At 40.1% G+C, this 27,138-nt stretch overlaps 1 pseudogene across 1 annotated transcript; it reads left to right on the plus strand.

Annotated features, from left to right (window-relative positions):
* The first annotated feature begins 6,218 nt into the window (after window positions 1-6,218).
* On the plus strand, window positions 6,219-6,966 carry LOC111526647 (annotated as a pseudogene). Its single transcript, XR_002726447.2, has one exon. The product of XR_002726447.2 is annotated as a peptidyl-prolyl cis-trans isomerase A pseudogene (transcript).
* The last annotated feature ends 20,172 nt before the right edge of the window (window positions 6,967-27,138 follow it).

A 27,138-nucleotide genomic window follows, 5' to 3' on the forward strand; every position in this document is an offset into this window, starting at 1 on the left:
TCTTTAGGTTTGAATAATTGGCATAAAATTAAAACTGATGTTATCTTCATGTATGTTTTAGGTTTGTAATATGAATAAAGCTGAGAGAAATTGTAGAAAGACTGATGGGATAGGAACATTTAAATAAATAAACATTTATAAACACTTATAAATGAATAGTTCATAGGAAACTGTCTTCTAGAAGTAGTAAAGTATAAAACGTCCATTTGTATTCTATTATTTAAAGGAAACTATGTCTCAATAAATTGTCTGGTGATAAATCCCTTAAATACCTAAAGAAAAATATAGTAAACACATTACATCTCCCAGGGGAAATGGTAGAAAGTAAATATCTAGGAAAACAATAAAAGGAAATGTAAATAATTACAGTGCCAAATTATATTTTCTACAAAATATTAAAATTCAAAAATATTTCCTACGTTATTTGGCCATTGTCTCTGCATTTACAGTTTGATTGGTTTATTTTGCTTATGTGCAGTATTGAGATAAAGTCAAAGAAAAGTTGGAGGCCAGGCATGGTGGTGCGCATCTGTGATCCCAGCTACTCTGGAGGCAGAGGCAGGAGGATTGCTCAAGCACAGGGGTTCGAGGCTGCAGTGAGCCCTGATTGTGCCACTGCACTCCAGCCTGGGCAACAGAGCAAGACCTGGTCTCAAAAAACAAACCTCCCCCCAAAAACAGAAGAAGAAATAAAAGCTTCAGAGAGCACAACTTCCTTTTTTCTTTAATGTAACTTCACTGAGAATTTCAAGCACAGGAAGTTCTGCATCCTCAACTACCATGCGTAGAAAGCAAAACATAGAAAGCAATGCGTTTCTTTCCGCTTCCTCGCCCTCCTCCTTCCATCAGTCAATCCGCAGTCCCTTTTCTCCAGTGAAGCCTGGTGGTAATTTTCCACACACAGTGTTATTCAGGGGCTGATTGTCCTTCCTTATTTGTATTCATTTCTTTTTTTAAATACCTATTTTGAAAATTCATACAGAATATAGGCAAAGAAGCTAAAGAAAAAGTGAAACTCGGAACTTTTTTTTTTTTTTTTTGAGACGGAGTCTCGCTCTGTCGCCCAGGCTGGAGTGCAGTGGCCGGATCTCAGCTCACTGCAAGCTCCGCCTCCCGGGTTCCCGCCATTCTCCTGCCTCAGCCTCCGGAGTAGCTGGGACCACAGGCGCCGCCACCTCGCCCGGCCAGTTTTTTTTGTATTGTTAGTAGAGACGGGGTTTCACCGTGTTAGCCAGGATGGTCTCGATCTCCTGACCTCGTGATCCGCCCGCCTCGGCCTCCCAAAGTGCTGGGATTACAGGCTTGAGCCACCGCACCCGGCGAGAACATTTTTAATTTTTTATTAGTTATTGCATTTTTTAAAAAGGACAGTTGCTGGAAGAGAAGGTAATTGAATATAGATTACAACAAGATTTAGGAACAATTATAGAATTTCTTGTATATTTACTAATGAATGCTAATTATCCTTTATGTAAATGGTATATTATGCCAGCAAGATTTGTGTGTGTGTGTGTGTATATATATGTGTGTATATATACATAATATATACACACGCATGCGATAGCATGACAGCTAAGTAAATTGTGATTTATTCCTATGATAGGATTTATGTAACTTATTAAAGAAGTTGTTTATAAAGGTCTTTTTATTTTTTTTTTTTATTTTTTTAATCTATATGCCAATGTTTATAGTAGCATTATTCACAATATCCAGGAGGTGGAAACAACCCAAGTATTCATCAACAGATGAATGAATCAGCAAAATGTGGGGTATACATTCACTAGATGATATGGTTTGGCCTTATGCTCCCAGCCAAATCTCACCTTGAATTGTAATAATCCCCACGTGTTGTGGGAGGGACCCAATGCTAGGTAATTGAATCACGGAGGTGGGTCTTTCCAGTGCTGCTCTTGTGATAGTAAGTTGCAAGAGATCTGATGGTTTTATTTATTTATTTTTTGAAGTTGGCCAGCATAATTTATTTTTTTCTTTTTCTTTTTTTTTTCATTATTATACTTTAAGTTCTAGGGTACATGTGCATAACGTGCAGGTTTGTTACATATGTATACTTGTGCCATGTTGGTGTGCTGCACCCATCAACTCGTCAGCACCCATCAACTCGTCATTTACATCAGGTATAACTCCCAGTGCAATCCCTCCCCTCTCCACCCTCCCCATAATGGGCCCCAGTGTGTGATGTTCCCCTTCCCGAGTCCAAGTAATCTCATTGTTCAGTTCCCACCTATGAGTGAGAACATGCAGTGTTTGGTTTTCTGTTCTTGTGATAGTTTGCTGAGAATGATGGTTTCCAGCTGCATCCATATTCCTACAAAGGACACAAACTCATCCTTTTTTATGGCTGCATAGTATTCCATGGTGTATATGTGCCACATTTTCTTAATCCAGTCTGTCACTGATGGACATTTGGGTTGATTCCAAGTCTTTGCTATTGTGAATAGTGCCGCAGTAAACATACGTGTGCATGTGTCTTTATAGCAGCATGATTTATACTCCTTTGGGTATATACCCAGTAATGGGATGGCTGGGTCATATGGTACTTCTAGTTCCAGATCCTTGAGGAATCGCCATACTATTTTCCATAATGGTTGAACTAGTTTACAATCCCACCAACAGTGTAAAAGTGTTCCTATTTCTCCACATCCTCTCCAGCACCTGTTGTTTCCTGACTTTTTAATGATTGCCATTCTAACTGGTGTGAGATGGTATCTCATTGTGGTTTTGATTTGCATTTATCTGAGGGCCAGTGATGACGAGCATTTTTTCATGTGTCTATTGGCTGCATGCCTGTCTTCTTTTGAGAACTGTCTGCTCATATCCTTTGCCCACTTTTTGATGGGGTTGTTTGTTTTTTTCTTGTAAATTTGTTTGAGTTGTTTGTAGGTTCTGGATATTAGCCCTTTGTCAGGTGAGTAGATTGCAAAAATTTTCTCCCATTCTGTAGGTTGCCTGTTCACTTTGATGGTAGTTTCTTTTGCTGTGCAGAAGCTCTTTAGTTTAATTAGATCCCATTTGTCAATTTTGGCTTTTGTTGTCGTTGCTTTTGGTGTTTTAGACATGAAGTCCTTGCCCATGCCTATGTCCTGAATGGTATTCCCTAGGTTTTCTTCTAGGGTTTTTATGGTATTAGGTCTAACATTTAAGTCTCTAATCCATCTTGAATTAATTTTCATATAAGGAGTAAGGAAGGGATCCAGTTTCAGCTTTCTACTTATGGTTAGCCAATTTTCCCAGCACCATTTATTAAATAGGGAATCCTTTCCCCATTTCTTGTTTTTGTCAGGTTTGTCAAAGATCAGATGGCTGTAGATGTGTGGTATTATTTCTGAGGACTCTGTTCTATTCCATTGGTCTATATCTCTGTTCTGGTACCAGTACCATGCTGTTTTGGTTACTGTAGCCTTGTAGTATAGTTTGAAGTCAGGTAGCGTGATGCCTCCAGCTTTGTCCTTTTGACTTAGGATTGTCTTGGCAATGCAGGCTCTTTTTTGGTTCCATATGAACTTTAAAGCAGTTTTTTCCAATTCTGTGAAGAAACTCATTGGTAGCTTGATGGGGATGGCATTGAATCTATAAATTACCTTGGGCAGTATGGCCATTTTCACGATATTGATTCTTCCTATCCATGAGCATGGTATATTCTTCCATTTGTTTGTGTCCTCTTTTATTTCACTGAGCAGTGGTTTGTAGTTCTCCTTGAAGAGGTCCTTTACATCCCTTGTAAATTGGATTCCTAGGTATTTTATTCTCTTTGAAGCAATTGTGAATGGAAGTTCATTCATGATTTGGCTCTCTGTTTGTCTGTTACTGGTGTATAAGAATGCTTGTGATTTTTGCACATGAATTTTGTATCCTGAGACTTTGCTGAAGTTTCTTATCAGCTTAAGGAGATTTTGGGCTGAGACGATGGGGTTTTCTAAATACACAATCATGTCATCTGCAAACAGGGACAATTTGACTTCTTCTTTTCCTAACTGAATCCCTTGACTTCTTTCTCTTGCCTGATTGCCCTAGCCAGAACTTCCAACACTATGTTGAATAGGAGTGGTGAGAGAGGGCATCCCTGTCTTGTGCCACTTTTCAAAGGGAATTTTTCCAGTTTTTGCCCATTCAGTATGATATTGGCTGTGGGTTTGTCATGAATAGCTCTTATTATTTTGAGATATGTTCCATCAATACCGAATTTATTGAGCGTTTTTAGCATGAAGGGCTGTTGAATTTTGTCAAAGGCCTTTTCTGCATCTATTGAGATAATCATGTGGTTTTTGTCTTTGGTTCTGTTTATATGCTGGATTACATTTATTGATTTGCGAATGTTGAACCAGCCTTGCATCCCAGGGATGAAGCCCACTTGATCATGGTGGATAAGCTTTTTGATGTGCTGCTGGATCTGGTTTGCCAGTATTTTATTGAGGATTTTTGCATCGATGTTGATCAGGGATATTGGTCTAAAATTCTCTTTTTTTGTTGTGTCTCTGCCAGGCTTTGGTATCAGGATGATGTTGGCCTCATAAAATGAGTTAGGGAGGATTCCCTCTTTTTCTATTGATTGGAATAGTTTCAGAAGGAATGGTACCAGCTCCTCCTTGTACCTCTGGTAGAATTCAGCTGTGAATCCATCTGGTCCTGGACTTTTTTTGGTTGGTAGGCTATTAATTATTGCCTCAATTTCAGAGCCTGCTATTGGTCTATTCAGGGATTCAGCTTCTTCCTGGTTTAGTCTTGGGAGAGTGTAAGTGTCCAGGAAATTATAAAGGTCTTTTTAAATGTGAAGTGCAAAACTAGGATTAGGATAGACATTAAAGAAAAGGATCATATACTGTAAAACTAAATGTGTATGTTAGCAGAAAAAGACCACAAAGTGATATGAAAAATATTAACTATATTAATCTCTGGAAAACAAAAGTATTTGTGTTTGACTTTTTCTTTTTTGCATTTTTATTTTCTTGTGTCATATTCATTTTTCAATTATTAAAAAATGTTGTTCTAGAAATTGTGAACCAAAAGTATCTGAGACAGGTCTCAATCAATTTGGAAAGTTTATTTTGCTGAGGTTGAGGACGTGCCATGGCACAGCCTCAGGAGGTGCTGACAACATGTGCCCAAGTTGGTCAGGACACAACTTGGTTTCATACATTTTAGCGAGACATGAGACATCAGTCAGTCCATGTGAGATGTCTATTGCTTGGGTCTGGAAAGGCAGGACAACTCAAGCAGGGGCTTCCTTGCTTCCTCTTGTCATAGATAAGAGACAAACGGTTGTATTGTTTTGAGTGTTTGATCAGCCTTTCGCTGATATACACAATTTATATGTGAGATGGGGGTAGACAGATTGTCACTTATGCCTTAGTCTGGCTCCGAAACTCTGCATTTACATAAATGATAAGGCAGAGGAAGCAATCAGATATGCATTTGTCTCAGGTGAGCAGAAGGATGACTTTGAGCTCTGTCCTTTGTCCCACGCCTGTGGAAATAAGCTATCAATTTACCTTGCCAGGGTAAAATTCAACAGAATGGTTTTAGGGTAAAGATCTTGAGTCCCCCCAAGGAATTTCCGTGTGAGCAAAATTGTGATAAGGTATATAGCTTTTTTTTTTTTTTTTTTTTTTTTTTTATCTTTGTGGCTATCTTATTTGGGAATAAAATGGAAAGCAGGTTTGTCTGACATGGTTCCCCAACTTGACTTTTACCTTTGGCTTAGTGATTTTGGGGTCCTGATATTTATTTTCCTTTCACAAAGTGAAATGTTGGACTTTAGCAGACTTGCTGTGCAACTTTAAGTGGTATTTGTTTAGCAAGCAACTAAATGCAAAAGTACCATGCAATGCAGGTAACAGAACATTTATTTCATTTATTTATTTATTTTGAGACAGAGTCTCACTCTGTTGCCCAGGCTGGAGTGCAGAGGCGCGATCTCAGCTCACTGCAAACTCTGCCTCCTGGGTTCAAGCAATTCTCATGCCTCAGCCCCCTGAGTAGCTGGGATTACAAGCATGTGCCACCACACCTGGGTAATTTTTATATTTTTAGTAGAGGCAGGGTGTCGCCATGTTGACCAGGCTGGTCTTGAACTACTGACTTCAAGTGATCCACCCACCTCGGCCTCATAAAATGCTGAGTTTACACTCAGGTGTGCTGGGCCACTGCACCCGGCCCAGAAAATTTATTTTTAATTAAATATTATATTCCTGGCTTTGCAGACGCTGCCGCCGAAGAAATTCTTGTACTACTAGCCATGGTCAACCCTACCGTGTTCTTCGACATTGCCGTCGACGGCGAGCCCTTGGGCCGCGTCTCCTTCAAGCTGTTTGCAGACAAGGTTCCAAAGACAGCAGAAAATTTTCGTGCTCTGAGCACTGGAGAGAAAGGATTTGGTTATAAGGGTTCCTGCTTTCACAGAATTATTCCAGGGTTTATGTGTCAGGGTGGTGACTTCACATGCCATAATGGCACTGGTGGCAAGTCCATCTATGGGGAGAAATTTGAAGATGAGAACTTCATCCTAAAGCATACAGGTCCTGGCATCTTGTCCATGGCAAATGCTGGACCCAACACAAATGGTTCCCAGTTTTTCATCTGCACTGCCAAGACTGAGTGGTTGGATGGCAAGCATGTGGTCTTTGGCAAAGTGAAAGAAGGCATGAATATTGTCGAGGCCATGGAGCGCTTTGGGTCCAGGAATGGCAAGACCAGCAAGAAGATCACCATTGCTGACTGTGGACAACTCGAATAAGTTTGACTTGTGTTTTATCTTAACCACCAGACCATTCCTTCTGTAGCTCAGGAGAGCACCCCTCCACCCCATTTGCTCGCAGTATCCTAGAATCTTTGCTCTCGCTGCAGTTCCCTTTGGGTTCCATGTTTTCCTTGTTCTCTCCCATGCCTAGCTGGATTGCAGAGTTAAGTTTATGATTATGAAATAAAAACTAAATAACAATTGTCAAAAAAATATATATATTATATTCCTGTGGATACATTTATTCTGTTAAATAAAGAACAACTCTATCATTCATAGTAATATCAAATTGAAGCCATTTTTATTGGTCAAAGAAATTGGATACTGGCATTTTCATATGGTTCAACCTCATAGCATTGGTTTTAGCATTCTGTGACTGGGATTTTGGAAAAATAAAAGCAAAAGTGAAGCCAGACATAAGTGTGTTCTGTAGGAAAATGGTACTCCAATAGACTAAGTGGGAGTCCAATCAGAAGAAATCCTCATGATAGCATTTCATGTAGGTTTCCCCTCAACTTCAATCAACTTCCAGAAGTCAGTTGTATTAGTCCACCCTCACACTGCTGTCAAGAACTATCTGAGACTGGGGAGTCTATGAAGAAGAGAGGTCCAATTGACTCACAGTTCAGCAGGCTTAACTGGAAGCATGGCTGGGAGGCCTCAGGAAACTTACAATCCTGGCAGAAGGACAAAAGGGAAGCCAGCACCTTCTCATGGTGGCAGAAGAGAGAGAGCCACGAGGGAAGTGCCATATACTTTTAAACCATCAGATCTCAGGAGAACTCACATCACAAGAACAGCAAGGGGGGAAATCCACCCCCATGATCCCAGTGTCTCCCACTAGGCCCCTCCCCTGATACGTGGGGACTGAAACTTGATATGAGATTTGGGTGGGGAAACGGAGCCAAACCATACCATCAGTTCAATATTTTATATTAAGAGTTATAGTGATGTTGAACTCTTATTCCTCGTGGGGATTAAAAGCTCTATATATGATGATGAGAAGTTGTAGTTAGAAAATTTATTTCTTCTATAAATTTATATTTGATTATTAGATCCCTTGCACAATAAGGACCTGTATTCATTAAACTAAAATAAAATATTCTGAGAACCATATGGTGTGACTAAACTTTTACCGTTCCAGCTCATTTAATCCTTACCAACTGATAACTCTAGTACCCACATTTTACTCATGAGGAAACAGAATTAGAAAGATAAAATATCTTGCCTAGGTTCCCAGCTGACAAGTGACCTATCCCAGGCTGGAGTCCAAGATTATCTACCGACAGATCTGAAGTCTGGACTTTTAATTACTATTCCTGTTCAAGTCTGTCATTTCAGATGTGTTACCCAATTAGGAGCACATGTTTTAAAGACTGTACTTGTAATGCCACACACAGAAAATCTCCTTGCCTAGTATTACAAATTTATATTTTGTCCATCAGAGCAACCGATGTAGAAAATTTTAGAAGGAAGCACGCACTAAACCAAGGCTTTTAGATATGTGAAAAATTATAAAACAAGCAAAAAATAAATCCAAAATACTATATTCAGATGAGTCACTCAAAGTGAAAAAAAAAAAAAAAAAAATCTTCCCTTTGGCCGCCTAGTGTTTAAGAGTATAGAATCACAGCTAGGCCCATCGTGCTTTTTATGTCTATTAATTATTCCAAGAGATCCAATTACTCAGATTCTTTTATGGCAAGACTTGGTAGATGAGGACAGATAAAGAGAAGGAATTCAAAAGTATGGTCAGATGTGAGACTTACAACTACTATATTATTTTAATTATAATTTTTTTTGTGATGAAGTCTCTCTCTTTCGCCCAACTGGAGTGCAGTGGCATGGTCTTGGTTCACTGCAACCTCCACCTCCCAAGCTCAAGTGATTCTCATGCTGTTGTCCCCCGAATAGCAGGGATCACAGGTGTGAGCCACCACACCCAGCTAATTTTTGTATTTTTTTGGTAGAAATGGGGTTTTGCCATGTTGACCAGGCTGGTCTCAAACTCCCGACCTCAAGTGATCTGCCCTCCTCAGTCTCCCGAAGTACTGGGGCTACAGGCACGAGCCACTGTGCCTTGCCTATAATTCTTTATCAAAGCATTTGCGTTAAAAGAGTTCATCCTCCCTTTAAACTTTATTAGCTAGATCACTGTGATCGTCCCATAATCTGTATTCCTAAAATACTAAAAGTCAAAAACATATACTCTAGCAATTGACATCATGCATAATAGAGATGAAAGAGGTCTCCAAACATTCATTGGTCTAGAATTCTGCCTTTTGCCTCTTGGAAGAATGGAAGGAAACTGGGTCTTTGATAACATCACTGAGTCTGAAATATCCATCCCAGGAGTTGGATGTAAACTGAAGCTGGACAGATGTCAATCAGTTTTTATATATTTAGGAGTTTAGAACTGACAGGTCTTGTTGTATAAAATTGGGGAATGAAGGAAGTGAAGAAGTTAAATATAGCTCCCAAATTTTTGGACTGAGTAACTGAAAGAATAGTGTGATTTTTGGAAATGGAGAATATTTGGGGAGGAACAGGTTTTAGAGTGGAATCAGGAATTCTGTTCCTGATGTTAACTTTGAGTTATGCTCAAGACATACAAGAAGAAATATCAGATAAGCAGATGGGTACGGATATAGTAGTCAGGAGCTTAAGAGAAAGGTAAAGACTGGGGACATGCATTTGGGAATCATTAACATTTAGTTGTTACTTAACATCATTGGACTAGATGGGGCTGTCTTTAGACATTATAGATGGGGAAAAGAAAGACACCCAAATAAAAGCCCTGTTAGATCCCTACGTAGACCAGGAAGACTCTGCGAAGAAGAACAAGAAGCTGACTTGTACTGGGTCCAGTGGTTTATGCCTGTAATTCCAGTACTTTGTGAGGCTGAAGTGGGAGGATTGCTTGATCCTGGGAGTCTGAGGCTGCAGTGAGCCATAATCGTGCCATTGCACTCCAGCCTGGGTGACAGGGTGAGCCCCTGTTTCAAGCGTAAATACAAACCCAAAAAGTTGACTTGTGAAGAAGGAGGAAAACTAGTTCAGTGTAGTGTCGTCAAGAAGTGAGAAATGGAAATGTCTTGATCATAGAGCATGATCTGATACTTTAAAACTTGCTGAGAGGTCAAATAATGAAGGCAGATGGGACCTTTTGAGAATATTGGTGACCTTCATATGAGCAATTTCACTGTTGGAATGAGGTGAAGCCATGTTGGTGTTCGATTACTGATTACTTTCCATACTTCAGAAAAGAAATTTGAGAAAAAGTTTCATGTTTGAGAATGGTCTTTGTCAGCAAAGAGACTAGGTTGCAGAGAAACATCTTGGTAAAGGGGACTCAGAACTCTGTTCCTGATCCATTAAGTTAAGATTTTATTATTTTGCAGATAGAACCTTAGTCAAGTGAACGTAACATCCCATTTATTTTATCATTACTTTTAATATCCAATTTTGTTTTATGCTTGTATCTGTTCCCCTCTATTAATATGAACAATGAAAAGTAATATCTCTTTCTGTCCACTACAGTACAATTAAGACAGTGGTGACAACATATATATTGAGTAATATGTATTATTTATTCACAGAAACATTATATCTAAATGTTAATATAACATTTAGGTATCAACACTGATATATTTATATTTTTATATATATATTATATAAATATAAATTATATATTTATAGTCATAAATTTATTTTAAAATATTTAGGGGGAAATGGGCTTTATTTTTCACAGTCCTAAATATTATCAAGCACATAGGAGAATCCTAGGGGTGGTGAGAATGCCAATGTGTGCTCAAATAGACTTTCAAATATAATATCTGAGTTTGACTTTCACTCACTCACCTAGATGATTGTAATTCAAATGACCATTCAGCACCCACCGTGCCACGTTATTGTTTGTCCTGGGGTAAGGGACATCTTCTATATGATATGATGATGTATGTATGTATGTGCATGTGCAGGTACCAAATAAGTACTAGCATTCAGGGGTTTTGTGGTACCCATAAGTGCTCAATAAATGTGTTCATTTGAAAATAAAATAAATAGAAGTAGATTTTACTATTAATATTTAAAATTCCATTTCTTACTAAAGTAACTAAGCTTCTTAGTTGGAACCACCTTTATGGAACATAGAAAAAACTGGGATTCCTTTGCATTAAATTCCACATCACTATGTAATTAAAACAAAAGCAAAGTCTTAACATAAAATCAAAGATTAAGCGGTAGCATACTTGACACTTGTGTTTTTAAATGTCAAAATCCCAGATACAGCAACGTGTGCAAAAGTATAATTTTTTACTTTGTTTAAATTAATTAAAAACACATCATAAATGCTCTTTTTCCTATCCTGGTTTGACTCCTCTATAAAATGAACGCTCAGCAGGGATTGCCAGTTCTTTGCCTTGTTGAAAATGCAGAAGGAGTCTTCAGTGTTCAATGTTTCTTACCTTAATAAATATCATCTCCTAGTTACCTTTTCCCTCATGCAAAGAAGCCACTGAGGTATTTATAAGACACAGGGCCACATTTCTGCTGAACTGAAAACGTGCCTGAGGGGATAGTTTTCCAGACCCTGTCACCCTGGTGTTTTTCCTTCTGGATTTCTGATTGAAGTTCTTAATACAGTTGGTAAACTCCTCCTATGTCTCAATGAAAACTAACATATAAATAAAATGCATGTGCCTAGGAACATAAGTACTTACAAATATTTGTCTGCTGCTTTAGTGACTCTAAACTCACAGATAGGGCCTTAATTCAAATTATATAGTAGAATGTCATCAACATTAAAGATGTATTTCGGTGTGTTAAATTGACCTAAATGATAACAGTAGTTTTCAGGAGATGTGTCAGTGTAGAGTGTGGAATGCTATTTATTCTGTCTTCTTGCAAGCATTGACAGAAGGTCTGGAAGTGCGCCCACACCCACTCATGTTTCAGCCGATTGGTAGTGACCCTTCATGAAGGATTTTTCTTGTATTCTGTTACTTGTAATATCCTGTCTTAGAGACTTTATTCCAAACTTAATGTTAAATTTAAGTAGGATAAAATGTAACAAAAATAATTTAATAATGTTGTATTTCATAATTGGAATCAGGATAAAAAAAGATTTCCTCTCAACTTTTAGAGCTTACCTTCCTTTGGAATTACTCTTTCATTTCTTTGCAGTGACATTCGAAATCAATAACACTGTTATCTTTCAAAGCTTACATCATGGAATTTCTTTGTCCCCAGACATGGCTGCAGATAGGAAAACAAGAAAACAGTGTGTGTTTTTAATGTATTCATTTTAATTTATTACTTTCCAGTGGTTGAAGTAAATTCTTAAATTAGCAAGCCACTTGTATTTCTGATTTTTCTGTTTGCTGGAGTTTTTACTGAATGGTCTTGTATTCATGGATTTTAGGATAACAATGTCAACAGTTTAGGACTATTTAGTTACTGAACAGCTAGGGCAAGAGCTTGAGAGGATGGAGAAAGCTGGAAAAGTAGGTTTTTGTGGACACTAGCCAGGACTTTAAGCATGAATAAAAGGTTTGGCATAACACATAGGAATGAGACTCTATACAATCGTTTGCCCTTTCAGTTCTCAACTGTATATTATCTATGACTTCATTATTATTAACAATTGCTACCTTTCATGTGTCAACCTATAAAGTCCACTGTGATCTTGGAGAGAAACTGATAGGAAAGCAGAAAGCCTTTTTAGAATTTAGGTAATATAGTTAAATTCTAAACGTTTACCTAGGTGCTAAAATTTCTGGAAGATAAATGTTTAGAATGTGCATGTTATTAATTTACGATTTTGTCAAAACAAGGCTGAGATTTAATAGATGATTTCTTTTCTTTTTTTGCTCTCTCATTCTCTTCCAGCTGTTTTCCTTTAGGACAAGATGTGAAATGCCCAGAAGGAGTGGTTTTGTGAGGGGCTTCCAACAGGGTGGGCAGGGGGGTGGAGAGGGTGTGGCAGAGGCAAAACGCATGGTGCCCGTGACCCTGCTGTGCCCAGGGTAGGCAGGACCAGAGCCTATTCTGGGCATCACTCCCAGGGAAGCCTACTCTCTGCAGAGGACCCTGCTCACTCACCAGGTTTCCCATTAAAGCCTAAGTAAGAAAATTAGCACATTTACATGAAACAGAATTCCATTGCATCCTTCATGTAAAATGAGAGTAAGGAGAAAAATATTTTTTCTTACAGACTATCTTCCCGTTTCTCTTTTCCTCGTTGTGACAAAGACACTGCTCATGCAGGTAAATCCACCTTTTTTTTTTTTTGAGACGGAGTCTCGCTCTGTCGCCCAGGCCGTAGTGCAGTGGCCGGATCTCAGCTCACTGCAAGCCCCGCCTCCCGGGTTCCCGCCATTCTCCTGCCTCAGCCTCCGGAGTAGCTGGGACTACAGGCGCCGCCACCTCGCCCGGCTAGTTTTTTGTATTTTTAGTAGAGACGGGGTTTCACCGTGTTAGCCAGGATGGTCCCGATCTCCTGACCTCGTGATCCGCCCGTCTCGGCCTCCCAAAGTGCTGGGACTACAGGCTTGAGCCACCGCGCCCGGCCAGTAAATCCACTTTTATGACTGCAGCTTGTTAAAGTCCTTGTAATTATGCTGTAGATGTAAAAACCTGGCAGAATCTGCCCAAGAATGAGACTAGTATCTGGCTCCACAGACACTGCTATTTGCTTTGGCCGCCCTGCTTCCAGTCCTCCCATTCAGACCTAGATTCTCAGCGTCAATCAGAACGACCACCACATCACCATGGAGGAGGCGTGTTCCACTGAGAACATGTGGCCACTCCCAGCTCCAGGCAAGGAGCTTTCTCCATGGCACAAGCCACCTTTTCATCTTTTGGACTTGAAGGTATCTAACAAAAATAACATCCACACTCAGAGATGAGGTAAATGTCTGTTAATTTGTATGTAACAAGGCAAAGTATTGGTAATTTTTAAAATTAGTTCCAAAGTTTAAAAGAATGTAATAGGTTTTTGGGAATCATTTTAAAAGTACTTTAAAAGAGTATAATCCTTATTTTATGTGATCACTGACATTACTGTAATATTTTATCACTCGTTTCTTTCCTTGGAGAATGCAGAATTTCAATCATTTTTAATGGAAAAAAGAATAGTAAAACTAGCCGGGCGAGGTGGCGGGCGCCTGTCATCCCAGCTACTCGGGAGGCTGAGGCAGGAGAATGGCGTAAACCCGGGAGGCGGAGCTTGCAGTGAGCTGAGATCCGGCCACTGCACTCCAGCCCGGGCGACAGAGCGAGACTCCGTCTCAAAAAAAACAAAACAAAACAAAAAAACAAAAAACAAGAATAGTAATTGGTCTTAGCACTCAAATAAAGTGGTATCAGCATGAAACATTACAAACATTTTAAATTTCAATGTACAAAGATAATTACAGATTTAAAAATAAAATAACATTTTTCTATAAAATAATAATTCTAAAAACTGAACTTAAAATACTTAGATTGGAATAGCAAGCCCGATGAAGTCTTAAAACTAATAGAAAGCTTATGCTGCATGTTTTGCTCTTTCAGAAAGATAGGCTGGGCATGGAGGCTCATACCTGTAATCCCAGCCCTTTGGGAGGCCAAGGCGGGAGGATCACCCGACATCAAGAGTTCGAGACCAGCCTGGCCAACATGGTGAAACCCCACCTTTACTGAAAACATAAAAATTAGCCAGGCGTGGTGGCACACACCTGTAGTCCCAGCTACTGGGGAGGCTGAGGCAGGAGAATCACTTGAACCCTGGAGGCAGAGGTTGCAGTGAGCTGAAATTGTGCCACTGCACTCCAGCCTGGGTGACAGAACAAGACTCCATAAAAAAAAGAAAAAAGAAAAAAAGAAAGACAAAAAGAAAAGGAAAGAAAGAAAGAAAGAAAGAAAGAAAGAAAGAAAGAAAGAAAGAAAGAAAGAAAGAAAGAAAAGAAAGAAAGAAACCCATCCCTATATGCACACACATAACCCTGGTTCAGTCAAGAAACATTGTTAATTATGCCATCTCTATAGACAAAGGTGATATACACTCCACTGGATATGAAATACATAAATATCTTTGTTTTTCCAGATAATTTTTTTTTTTGAGACGAGTGTCACTGTGTCACCCAGGCTAGGGTGCAGTGGTGCAATCTTGGCTCATTGCAACCTCTGCCTCCTAGGTTCAAGCAATTCTCCTGCATCAGCTCCCCAAGTAGCTGGGATTACAGGCACCCGCCACCACGCCCGGTAATTTTTGTATTTTTAGTAGAAACGGGTTTTCACCATCTTGGCTGGGCTGGTCTCGAACTCCTGACCTCAGGTTATCCACCTACCTTGGCCTCCCAAAGTGCTGGGATTACAGGCATGAGCCACTGTGCCCAGCCTCCAGGGACTATTTCTAAATGCTTGACAATGTAATGACACAAAATAAAAATATATTCCCATATTTGAACTGACTCTATTCGAAAAAAGAATTTTTAAATGTCTTTGTCAGAAGAGATAAAAGAAGCTGCTGCCTTTTAAGAGGTATTTATGATTACGAGTTGCCTGCTACTTCATCATCCTTGTCAGAGGATTGTCTTCCTTCCTTTTGTAAGATGTTGGTGGATTGCAACCCTTTTAGCAGCGTGCACAGCTTAGATTCCACATAGGGCCAGTGAGGCCTCTCTTTCCACGCAAGGATCCTGAATACAGGTGCAGGGATCTCTACAACTCCTGCTCTTGGCAGGCATTTCCTACAAGGATGCAATGTATCCCAAAGAAGAATCAGAAAGCTTTACTCTGCTAATACATATGCTTGTTCAAAAAATGTCTTTTAGGAGGAATGTGGCTGTCATGCGTGCATTTGTCATAGATGTTGATGTACCTGTGTAAAGAAAGAATGCGTAAAGAAAGAATTGCTATTAAAGGAGAGTTTAGCAGATCTGCTTACATCTGGAAATAGACTGAATAATGGGTTAATCAAAGACTAAGGAGTAAAGCCTCTGCCTATATTGATAATTCATTAGGAGTTTTCTTTCCCAGACGACACCATCTCCACGTACTGTAAGGAATTCTCTTTTGATTCCCTGTGGGTCCTGGTTACATGGGTTTCTGTTGTAACAGTCAAACCTCCTTGTGTATGCAGCCTAGATTTTTATGCCTGGCTGGAGGGAATAATAACCCCACAGCCAATGCAGCCTGCTGTGTGGTTGCTGGGAGAGTGAATTAACTATGCCTGTTTTGATTTTGAATGAATATACCCCCAGCAAGCCATGTGGCCGAAATAGTTTCTTAGGTGTCAAGATTTCCACATTTATAGAACTGGTAGCACACTCTCACCAACAGCCTGTGAGCCTGTGGGGCTAGGCTTGGCTTACCAAAAAACGCACCAGTACAAGAACGGAACTCACAACAGTTTTGCCTGCATGTCTTTCTTATTTCCGATCTCATTTCCTTTCAACCATTCCTTCATTATCTTTATCCGTCTTTCCAAAGAAGGAAAAGATGTAAGGACATGTCAACATGCCTTTACGTTATTCTGTTCCTACCACATCTCTGGGAAAATTAGACCAATTAGTTAATTCAAATTGTCCACATCAGGAAGTTAAGAATCAGTAAAACCAGCTGATGTAGAGTTTTGTGCTTGGTATATTTCTCATGAGCAAATTGTTTGCCTGAAGCTTTTCTTCAGTGGGTGGCCTTCCCTGATTTTCTCCAGTAGAAATGAGTATATTGCCTGAACAAATCTGTGGCCAGTTTATGTTTAGGCACGTGGTCAGGGATGAGTGTGTGGTTTCTGTTCACTTCCTGGAGTGGGAATTCCAGCACTGCAGATCATGAGAACACTGAGGAGTTGGTCCACTCAGGTGTGAGCTGAGGTCACCTAGACTGTGGCGAGTGGATTCCAACTTGTTCTGTGACACATCACAGCAGTTACAGCTTTCTCTTTGAGTTGCGGTATGTATATCCAGAGATCTGTAAACATGTCCTAGAAGAAGAAAATAATTTTGAATTCAACCTCTTTCAAGGCAATACACATTTATCAAATTAGTTAGTCCACAACTATTGAGGAAAATTAAATGGCATAGCTAAAATACCTAAAGTACCAATTCTGGTAAAGAATTACTCTAGGCTGTGTGCAGTTGCTCACACCTGTAATCCCAGCACCTTGGGAGGCAGCACTTGAGTCCAGGACTTCAAGACCAGTCTGGGCAACATGGTGAAGCCCCATCTCTACTAAAAATACAAAAATTATCCAGGTGTGGTGGCACACACCTGTAGTCCCAGCTACTCGGGAGGCTGAGGCACAAGAATTGCTTGAACCCAGGGAGCAGAGGTTGCAGTGAGCCGAGATTGCACCACTGTAGTCCAGCCTGGACGACAGAGCAAGACTCTATCTCAAAAAAAAAAAAAAAAAAAAATGACTCTAGTAAGTTTCCCCTGTTGCCAGATGCTGATTTTTTTCATGACTGTATGGAGATGAGGAGTGCGGGGTAGATTTCTTAAGCTAAGAGGGACACACATATATATATACACATGTCTACATATATATGCTCAATATATACGGTACTGATTATATCAATTTAACCAAGAAAATTAGTAACTTGTGTGTAGAGAACTGCTGATTTCCAGTGGGGATTGAAAGGATCAAATCTTATATTTTTATTAAGAGCAAAAGGGTTGGAAATCTAATTTCCTCTTTATTTTCCTTTTTCTTCTTCACCAAGAAAATGAAGTTTTATTTATTTATTGTTATATGCACCTGTTTTGTTCTTTCACTTCTTTTTTTTTTTTTTTTTTTTTTTTTGAGACAGAGTCTTGCTCTGTCGCCCAGGCTGGAGTGCCGTGGCCAGATCTCAGCTCACTGCAAGCTCCATCTCCCGGGTTTATGCCATTCTCCTGCCTCAGCCTCCCAAGTAGCTGGGACTACAGGCACCCGCCACCTCGCCCGGCTAGTTTTTTGTAGTTTTTAGTAGAGACGGGGTTTCACCATGTTAGCCAGGATGGTCTCGATCTCCTGACCTCGTGATCCGCCCGTCTCGGCCTCCCAAAGTGCTGGGATTACAGGCCTGAGCCACCGCGCCCGGCCTTGTTCTTTCACTTCTTACAGCCAGTTGGCAACTGTGGTTCTGAACCCTTTCTGTGCTGTTGAAACTTTTTGAGAGATGAAGTGACACCAGTCAGAGCATGTATCAATAACTACAGACATCACTTACATTTGCCTTCCCACAACACTTTCAGTTACATCTAAAAAATATACCGATACGGTTTGGTTCTGTGTCCCCACCCAAATCTCATGTCTAGTTGTAATCTCCAGTGTTGGGAGAGGGACTTGGTGGGAGGTGATTGGATCATGGGGGTGGATCTGCCTCTTACTGTTCTCCTGATAGTGAGTGAGTTCTCATGAGATCCGGTTGTTTAAAAGTGTGTAGCGCTTTCTCCTTGGCTCTCTTCCTCCTGTTCCACCATGGTAAGACATGCTTGCCTCCCCTTCACCTTCTACCGTGATTGTAAGTTTCCTGAGACCACCCATCCGTGTTTCCTGTAGAGCCTCCAGAACTGTGAGCCAATTCCACCTCTTTTCTTCATAAACTACCCAATCTCAGGTCGTTCTTTACAGTAGTGTGAGAATGGACTAATACATATACCTATACACACAGACATGTACGCAAACACAAGTGCTTAGGGGAATTTTAATTTAAATAAATGTATTTTGGCTGAGCACAGTGGCTCATGCCTGTAATCCCAGCACTTTGAAAGGTTGAGGTGGGTGGATCACTTGAGGTCACGAGTTCAGGGTCAGCTTGGCCAATATGGTGAAACCCCGTCTCTACTAAAAATACAAAAATTGGCCAGGCGTGGTGGTGGGTACCTGTAATCCCAACTACTCGGGAGGCTGAGGCAGGAGAATTGCTTGAACCCGAGAGGTAGAGCTTGCAGTGAGCCGAGATCGTGCCACTGCACTCAAGCCTGGGCGATAAGAGTCCCAAAAATAAAAAATAAACATAAATAAATAAATGTATTTGCATACTTTTTAATTCAAGGAGTAATATTGTAACAAAAATACACACCCATGGCTTATCTGGCAGCATCAGGAAAATAAGTGCAGCTTTCTGGCCCATGTTGAAACATTTGCCATAAAAATCATTGAATATTATATATCAGTTACTTTAAAATAGGTGATTTTTCTCTCTGTTCTGGCTATGTTTTAGCCCAAACACATTTGCCTCCTTTGGGTCCTGAAGTTTTTAACTGAAACATGTTTTCCCTCTTTTCCAAAATTGTTGTGCCTATCTGGAACGGCACAGTAGCCTTTTAAAGACTGACACTTTATCTGCCATATAGACATCTTTGAAGACTCATAAAGCTTATTGATACCTTTTGTCAGAAGAGTCCATTGATACTTAAGAGAATGCTAGAATGTAAAAGTAACCTTCTCCCAATTCGTCAAGGGCATATTTTTCTGTAATAACTAGATTCACTATGCCTTCATACTAAAGGATTCGTTATTTGAAACAACTTAATACCACATCTGTTGAAATCTTGTTGGGCTACATCTCTACGTGAAAGTGAGGCATCATTCAATCAATCCTGATTGAGCTCATCACAGGACAAGCAGCATTTCAAACCCTGTAAGACAGAAAACCTTTCATCTATTTCTTCCCATTACGAAATGACACTGCTAAAAAGAAAGAATGGCTGCACATTGAGGAAATATGGCCATTGAGCTCATCTCCCTTCCCCTACACTCCTCATCGACCTAGCTTCTCTTTTTCTGGAGGCTTCTCCTTAGAGCAACAATGCCCAGGAGAACTCTGAGATAATGGGAATGTCCTGTATCTGCACCATCCAATAGAGTAGCCACTGGTCACACAGATCTGTTTAGCACTTGACAGAAAGGCCAGTGCAATTGATGGACTGTATTTTTTATTTCATCTAATTTAATTATTAGTGACCACTGGCTACCATATTGGGTAGTGTGACCTTATAGTTATTTGCATCTGGCTGGTTAAAGAAACATCTCCTCTTCTCAGACCTAATTTTTATAACATGCTAAATCTTCTCCTACAACAAAGAATAATCTGAGCAGTTATTACAATATTACAAATTTTATATTTAATAATTCTGTAGTTTAACAATTTGATGGAGATTTAAGAACTTTAAAAGTTATTCTTGGCTGGGTGCAGTGGCTCACACCTGTAATCCTAGCACTCTGGGATGCCGGGCAGGTGGATCATCTAAGGTCAGGAGTTCAAGACCAGCCTGGCCAGCATGGTGAAACCCTGTCTACTAAAAATACAAAAATTAGCCGGGCATGGAGGCAGGTCCTTGTAATCTCAGCTACTCAGGAGGCTGAGGCAGGAGAATGACTTGAACTCAGGAGGTAGAGTTTGCAGTGAGCCGAGACTGAGCCATTGCACTACAGCCTGGGCAACAAGCATGAAACTCCGTTTTTGTTTGTTTGTGGGTTTTTTTGAGTTATTCTTATGCCTAAGCATGATTATAAGAAATTCTTAGGGCAGGAGCAGTGGCTCACACCTGTAATCCCAGCACTTTGGGAGGCCGAGGTGGGCAGATCACTTGAGGTCATGAGTTCAAGACCAGCCTGGCCAACATGGTGAAAACCTATTTCTACCTAAAATACAAAAATTATCCAGGCATGGTGGTGCATGCCTGTAGTCCCAGCTACTCAGGAGGCTGAGGCAGGAGAATCACTTGAACCCAGGAGGCGGAGGTTGCAGTGAGCCGAGATCATTCCACTACACTCCAGCCTGGGCAACAGAGTTAGACTTGGTCTCAAAAAAAAAAAAAAAAGTGAAATTTTTATTCAAAGGAACATACATTCTGTAAGACATAGCTTGAGATTAAAAGTGCTATAATCATCATGGTGGTAAAATAATAGAGTTGATATAGCTTAACATTGCTGACATTTATTATAAATAAAAATATTATAAATAAAATTACTTATTATAAATAAAAAGTAGTGTGTCCAGCTAATCTCCTATTGTTTAGTTAACAGACAACTTCTAGAATTTATTAGCTCAGCAGTTTGGTGAAACATACAATTCTCATTTAATAGTCCACCAATTATATTCAGCTTTTGTCCTACAAAGAGCTTATGTATTACATTGCAAAGAGACATAAAATCATTGAGTTTTGTCATTTCAGTATTTTAAATGCACTGATGATGGAACATTGTCTGAAACACAAATGAGGCAGAGTTGCTATGCTTGAAAGAAAACTTTACAATGTCAAAACTTAGGTTTCGTTCTCATTCCCTGAACTGATGTATGGTTCAAACAATGTCACCAAGTTAACCTCTCTCTTTCACAAAATCGACTGAACTGCTCAATCTATATACAGACTTTGTGGTGGGGGGGTGGGTGCGTGGTGGGGAGAAGAAACTTTGAGAGGGAAAGCTTGGAAGCGTTAAGATTGTGAAAGGAAAATTTACTGGTTTTAGTCACTCCTCCCGGAAGGAAACTTTGACCCCTAGGGAATCCCTCCAGGCGCTTTTGCCATCGAAACCCACATCCTAGTCCCGCTGCAACAAGTAGAGGCAGGTGATGCTGGAAGCACACATGTGGGGCATGGAGCTCACAAAGGAGCTGGCCTATAATGCTCTGTCCACTTAAATAGCAATCTCAGCTGCATCCCAAGATTTTAGAGGTCTTTATCTCATCAGAAAGGGATCAAGAACAACTGCTTTTCTGCCTGGTGTATAAATCTCAGTGTATTCCATTCCTCCTGAGCTTTGCTTTGCTATTTTTTTTTTTCTTCCTTTTGGGAGTGGATGGGTTCCATTGTCCATAGCTTTGCTTTTTTATTTTTCAACTGAGAAAACCCTAAGGATTAAAGAACAGAATTTTTCCTTCCAGGCTCCTGTGTCATTATGTTAAGTTACACAGTATTCTTCATTTCCCCATTAAGTACATCAATTTCCTAGATGTATGCTTTGTCTTCATAATAGTCACAGATGTTAAGTTTCATGTGTATGTATACAAACTAAAAAAAAAAACTTAAGAATCCACATGAAAGGTTTACTATGGGAGGTTAAATTTTTTTTTTTTTTTTTTTTTTTTTTTTTTTTTTTTTTTTTTGAGATAGAGTCTTGCTCTGTCGCCCAGGCTGGAGTGCAGTGGCCAAATCTCAGCTCACTGCAAGCTCCGCCTCCCGGGTTCCCGCCATTCTCCTGCCTCAGCCTCTGGAGCAGCTGGGACTACAGGCGCCGCCACCACACTCGGCTAGTTTTTTGTATTTTTAGTAGAGACGGGGTTTCACCGTGTTAGCCAGGATGGTCTCGATCTCCTGACCTCGTGATCCACCCGTCTCGGCCTCCCAAAGCGCTGGGATTACAGGCTGGAGCCACCGCGCCTGGCCTGGGAGGTTAAATTTAATTACTCTCACATATATGTACTTATGTAGTGTTACTTATTGCTATTGAGGATGAAACTGACCCTTTTCTTCTCTTGTCCAAATTCCTATCTAAGTGGTCTGGGTGTCAGAGGCATTTGAACAAGAGCAATTCCATCTTGAATAGGGGCTGGGTAAAATAAGGCTGAAACCTGCTGGGCTGCATTCCCAGGAAGTTAGGTGTTCTTAGTCAAAGAATGAGATAGGAGGTCAGCACAAGATTCAGGTCACAAAGACCTGGCTGATAAAACAGGTTGTGGTAAAGAAAGAAGCCACAATTCAGCAAACCCAAGACGGCGACAAAAGTGACCTCTGGTTGTCCTCACTACTCATCACACACTGATAATAATGCTCTAGCATGTTAAAAGACCCTTCCACCAGCACCAGACAGTTTACAAATGCCATGGCAACATCAGAACGTTACCCTATATCGTCTAAAAAGGGAAAGAACCCTCAATTCCGGGAATTGCCCACCTCTTTCCCGGAAACCTCATGATGAATTCACACCTTGCTTAACACATAGTCAGGAAATAACTAAAAGCATATTTAGCCAAGCAGCCCATGTTGCTGCTCTGTCTATAGAGTAGCCATCCCGTTATTACTTTACTTTCCTAATGAAATTGCTTTCACTTGATGGACTTGCCTATAATTCTTTAATCCGTGAGGTCCAAGAATGCTCTCTTGGGTTCCAGATGGGTCCCTTTCCGGTCCCCTAGGGAGTCATGCCTACAAACCATAGAATGTCATCAGATGGGTTTTATGTAACCCTGTATAACATGGCTTACTTTCCAATCTGACCCTGGCATAATGTCACATGACAGATAAAGAAGGAAATCAAAATATTTTACCCCCAAATATGTTTATCTACAATATTTTGAAATGGCCTGCAAAGCCATTCTTGTGGAGGGAAATTGTATCTATAAAGAACCTCTAATAATGTAAGTAGACGTTTCGCTGGTCCAGGCCCTTCCAATCCTGAAGAGAAACTGAGAGTCTAGCACCCTTCAGAGGCCTGAATAAGAAACATTTGCCATTGATTGTCTCTAAAGGGTGGCTTTGTCTACATAATAAGAATCCTGATCTCCACAACCCCTTATCTTGACCCAACCACTCCTTTCTATTGATTCCACGCCTTTAGATAACTTAACTCTTTCAACCAATTGCCAATCAGAAAATCTTTGAATCTGCCTACGACCTGTAAGTCCCAACTCTTCAAGTTGTCCCTCCTTTCTACACCGAACCAACGCATGCTCCAGATGTATTGATTGATGTCTTATGTCTCCATAAAACATATAAAACCAAGCTGTAGCTCAACGACCTTGGGCAAATGTTCTCACGACCACGTGAGACTGGGCCTTGAAACTTGGTCACTCATATTTGGCTCAGAATAAACTTCTTTAAATATTTTTACAGAGTTTGACTCCTTTCATCACTATTTTTGAAACTTAGGTAATAGTATCTTATAGTAATGGGAAATAATATCTTCTGATGTAAAATTATATTTCTGCCCTGTCCTTGTGTATTTAAGGTTAATAATTATCTCTTCCATATTAATGTATGTATCAATCATTCTTACTTTACAAGTGAATATCAGAAGTTTCCTAAGTTATTCTAGGCAAAGTCTGACAAAATAGAGTATCTGAAGATCTATTTATGTATTTACACTGCCCACCCCACTGCAGCAGCCGGCATGTCTAACTGCACTGTGGCCAGACCCAATGCTCGCTCACACACCTCTCACTGCCCCATGCCCGGCTCACCCTTGGCAGGCGTGGGATCCAGGCTGGTAGCATAAGCCAAGCCCAGCCTTCCAGGCCAAGTGGGCGGAATGAGCCCAGAGGGCCCAAGCAAAACTCAGGCAAAGGCACCACTGGCCAGAAAAGTGACACCTCAAGGATCCTGTAACAGTACGTGTATTGCACTTGTACATGCATAGAAGTGACTTTGTATAATTTTACATTTTTTAGGTCTAATAATGAATTCCAGTCAACAGGGTACAGAAGTCTGTGATTTCCCTTTTTTTGAACTCAGGTTTAGTTGACTCTTTTTGGACATTTCCATTTATATATTGCAGGAAGTAATAACTTCTTGGTGCTTTCTTATTGACAAATAGGTCTTGATCTGGGAACAATTTTTCTTTTCTATCACTGCTGACTTATTTTTGGTCATTGGAATACAGTTCCATTCTATTCATTAACATGAGATTAATCAAATGAAAGATTTTTTAATTGAAAAGAATCAAAATTCATCATTGTAAATAAGGCTTGAAACCACTAGCTAGGCACAGGTCTCAGGAATCACACCGCAGGGTTAGATTCTCCACTCTGTGGACGAAAAGAGTCGAACGTCGATCAAATACATTTAAGATGTACATTGGTTTGGTCCAGAATGGTGCACAAGTTGAGCATGGGGCTGGGGGTGAAGGCGCTTCCAGTTTATAGGTAGATTTAAAATTTTGTGATTGTCAATGGGTCGAAAAAGTTACTATCAATAGAAAGGAATGTCTGGGTTACAGTAAGAGGTAGTGGAGATCAAAGTTTTGTCATCCAGATTAAGCCTTCAGGTCGCAAGCTTCAGAGAGAACAGGTTGTAAATGTTTCTCATCAGACTTGAGGTCTGTGTTGATGTTAACGCTGGAGGGTATAATGAGGCATGTCTGACCCCCACTTCCCACTGTGGCCTGAACTAATCTTTCAGGTTGCATTTTAGAGTGACCTAGCCTAGGAGGAAGTCCATTCAAATAGTTGGGGTGGCAGGGGAGCTTAAAATTTTGTTTTTGGTTTAAAACTGCCAGAGGCAGAGCTGCGTGTTTAGGAACAAGAAGCTGGGACAAGAGCTTAGCTCTATAGAAATAGCCAAGTCCAAGGCCGCAAGTACCTCTAGATATGAGGAAGTAACAATTCTACAAATGGAGTGCAGGCTTCTTGTGATATTTTCCATTAAAACAAAACTATATAGTTAGCCTTAGGTTTTTAAATACTGCCTTTCTATGTGTAGTGCATAGTTTAGGTGTGTAGTTCTCAGAGACAAAATTTTGCACTGCATTCAGCATTTATTGCTAGTCAGTTCAAACACCATAGCTCCTCTGAGTTAACTTCTTTCTCTTAGCAATAACAGCGGTCCTTTAGCATAGTACTGTGTGCTATCTCGATTCTCAGGATGCTCTGTAAGGTAGTCATTGTTATTCCTGTTTTACATGGGAGAAACTAAATTTCAGAATGTCTGAGTGGGTTTTCCAGGATCATATACCCAAATTTCTCTGAATCCAAGGCAAGTACTTGTTGCATTTACACTATAAAACTTCACCTCTGTAACCTTACCTTGGTTGGACAAGACAGGGGCTAAATCAAGTAAATGTCTTCCATTCAGATTCACCTTCAATTTTCATAAAACACATTTTGGTGTCCTAATACACTGAAGCACCATGAATCATAAAAAGTTAACATTTAATGAGGCACTTGCCTGGCATATAGATTCTCTCTACTCCTTGCTTATCCTTTCTCTCCTCTGTTACTGCAGTGGCTTTGTTAAACTGGAATAGAGGAACGAAAAATAAAATTAACTGATAGCAGTACTGGCCAAAGATTGCCAAAGCATAAGACATGAATAAAATTTAGTCAAGGGATATGGAATTTTAATTTATTCTTATTAGTCTATTCAGGCTACCGTAACAAAATTTCATAGATGGGGTAGATCAAACCACAGGAATTTATTTTCTCACAGTTCTGAAGGCTGGAAAGTTCAAAATTAATGTTCTAGCCCATTTGGTTTTTGGTGCGCACCTGCTTCCTGGCTAGCGGACAGCGGCCTTCTCACTGTGTCCCCGCATGGTGGGAGGAGGGAGAGAGAGAAAGGAAGAAAGTTTTTCCATGTTTCTTATGAGGACACTAATTCTATTGTATCATTGTATCAGGGCCCTATCCTTATGAAGGCCATATTACAGTCACATAAGAAGTTAGGGCTTCAAGATATGAATTTTGGGCAGACACAATTCAGTCAATAGCACTCCTAATTTTTCTATTCATTATACTGTGCTTGTCTGAGAGTAGAGCAGGTATGTCATTGTCATGAAAACCACATAATCAGTCCAGAGCTTGAATAGTAAATCACTGGAGAGGAATTTATAAATATTTTATTTACTTTTATTGTAAATAAAAATGTTTTGAGGCACAATCTCACTGTGTCACTGAGGTTAGAGTGTAGTGGCACAGTCATGGCTCACTGTAGACTTGACCTCCCCATCTAGCCTCCCGAGTAGGTGGGACTACAGGCACATGCCAAGACACCTGGCTAATATTTTTTTGTAGATAAGAGGTTTCTCCATGTTTCCCAGACTGGTCTCAAACTCCTGTGCTCAAGCAATCCAACACCTTGGCCTCCCAAAGTGCTAGGATTACAGGCATGAACCACTGCACCCAATACAAAAAATTTACAACATTACATATAAATATGTTTAACTTATTAATAAAAGTTATTATCATTCAAAAAGAAATTATCATTGTTAACTGTTTCTTCAAAAGTAATGATTTGGCCAGGCACGATGGCTCACACCTGTAATCCCAGCACTTTGGGAGGCCAAGGCGGGTGGATCACCTGAGGTCAGGAGTTTGGAACCAGCCTGGCCCACATGGTGAAACCCCATCTCTACTAAAATTACTAAAATTATCCGGATGTAGTGGTGGGTGCCTGTAATCCCAGCTACTCGGGAGGCTGAGGCAGGAGAATGGTGTGAACCCGCGAGGCGGAGCTTGCAGCAAGCTGAGATCCAGCCACTGCACTCCAGCCTGGGCGACAGAGCGAGACTCCATGTCAAAAAAAAAAAAAAAAAAAAAGAGTCACAACAGTTTCATGGTTAATTGGTGGTCTTTTTTCCCTGAGATTAATTCAATATTCTGTACTGTATTAATTTCCCCCAGAAAACTTATACTATAATGCATCTTGTTTTTATACATATTCTAACCATTTTCTATTTTTATATTTAGTTGTTTAAA

The sequence above is a fragment of the Piliocolobus tephrosceles genome, chromosome 9 (genome assembly GCF_002776525.5).
Source record: "Piliocolobus tephrosceles isolate RC106 chromosome 9, ASM277652v3, whole genome shotgun sequence".
In the NCBI taxonomy this organism is placed as follows: domain Eukaryota; kingdom Metazoa; phylum Chordata; class Mammalia; order Primates; family Cercopithecidae; genus Piliocolobus; species Piliocolobus tephrosceles.